Source organism: Fulmarus glacialis, unplaced genomic scaffold, assembly GCF_000690835.1.
Source record: "Fulmarus glacialis isolate BGI_N327 unplaced genomic scaffold, ASM69083v1 scaffold13153, whole genome shotgun sequence".
NCBI lineage: Eukaryota > Metazoa > Chordata > Aves > Procellariiformes > Procellariidae > Fulmarus > Fulmarus glacialis.
In genome coordinates this window covers 48,881-50,760 of record NW_009204969.1, presented here as the reverse complement: position 1 = coordinate 50,760, position 1,880 = coordinate 48,881, and positions in this window count along the sequence as shown.

Here is a 1,880-nt window from a genome sequence, read left to right as displayed (position 1 = left end):
TGAGCTGCTCAATCTCACCAGTTTCCTTTCTCTCTAAGGCCAATGACTCACAATCCAATTACTGTATCTTAATTTACTCTTCAATATTGCTGCACTAAATGTACACATGCATGTTCTGAGCCACAGCCAAGGCAAACGTACGCACTGTTGCCTAAACTTCAGTGAACATGGGTTAAGAAAACTCGTGTCACTTCACATTTTCTAGGGTTAAAGAGTGCTCACAGTAATCAAGGAAGTCTGAACCCTGAATTTGACTCACTACATTTTGGCACCCTAAGACTTCCCTGTTCTCATTCCCTTCTTTAATTCCTTCTGTCTGTGACCAGTAATTTTCTTTTCTTGTGGACTGGTGTAATACCCACAGTGCTATGCATGTATCTTTCTGAATGGATTTTTTTAGCTCAGTTTTGAAGATGGAGCTAAATTAATCCATGACTTTTCCATGTTATGCTGTCACACTTTGTACCACCAGAAGAGCAGATGACTACTCTGTCTGAACCAAACATTAATGTTGTAGAAGCTTCCAGGAGGATTCATCCTGGCTCCATCACAGGGTGCTGTGAAGCCTCTCCATGTCCCTGGATGTAAACTCCCACTCTCAGCCTCTTTGCTTCCATGCTTTTGAGAATGAAAAATGCTTTCATGGTGTGGAACGATGCTTTAAGTTTGGGCTCTCTTTTTAATTTGTTTTCCCAAGGAAACATCCCTGCATTTTTGCTAACAGCTTTTTTGTATGCATGGGAGTGGAGGAATCTCCTTGTTCTGGTCTGCTCAACGTCTTTGCTGTCCTTAGAGCACTTTTGTATGATGTTATAGACAGATTACCATTGCTTGGTACTCTTCAGAACATAGTGTTTTACAGTCTTTTCATAAAATCCCTTTCTTACAGAATGCCCATGCTACAGGCATCAATAACATTCATATTTTTATCTCTTCATCTTCCTTTTTTGCAAACAGCTCAATGAAACCACCAAAATCAGCACGTGTTTCAACTGAATAGCCACAGTATTGCACTGCTTGCAATACTTTCCCCATCCTCTCTCCCTACACCAGATGTCACGTTCCCTCATGCTGACACATCCAAAATGTGGTTGGTTACTCCTGGCAGAGACTGAGTTGGGCTACAGATGGTTAACAGTTGAGAACAACTTTCTACCAGGACAAAACTGCTGTATCCAAAGGGGTACATGCTTTATTTACCTGCTCATGTCAGTGTTTCTGGCAGGGGAAGTCACGGTTGAGCAGTGGACTAATAGTGCCCTTAAAAGGGCTTTCCTCATTTGGGGGTCTCCAAAAGCTTTTGGGGCAACTTCAGGCTAAGAAGACCTCTGCTTTGATATAGTTTGACATGGTCATTTTTGGGCACTTGATTGGTCTTAATAAGATTTTTATTTTGTATGTAATAAGGCTAATGTGGACACAATGTGGTAGTACATCTTCTTCTAGTTCTTATGATTTGCTTTCTGTTTTGGAGGGGAAATCTAATTCTTCAGACAGGGCTATTCTGTTGAACTTCTAAAAATTGCCCTCTCCTGCCATCAGCCAGCAGGCTCGTGGGACCTGCCCTTGGGTGCCATTCCCAGGGCTGCAGAGCTGCCCTGGGCACAGAAGTGAGGGGTATCCCAGCTAGCGGCTTGCGCAGCACCCCTTGTCAAACTGAAAACCAGGCAAGTTCATTAGAAATAAAAAAAAACCCCTAGGTTTACTGAAAAGCTTGCAAGGCATTCGGATAAAACTGGGGCCATGGAGTGATTAATAGAACCAGATGAGGAGAAAGTGTATAAATTTGTTCATTTAAACCAAATTTCATGTAAATTTTCTGAGGGATTGTCTGAATGTGAAGCTCAAGTTAAACTTTTGGGATATGAGACTATGTGAAA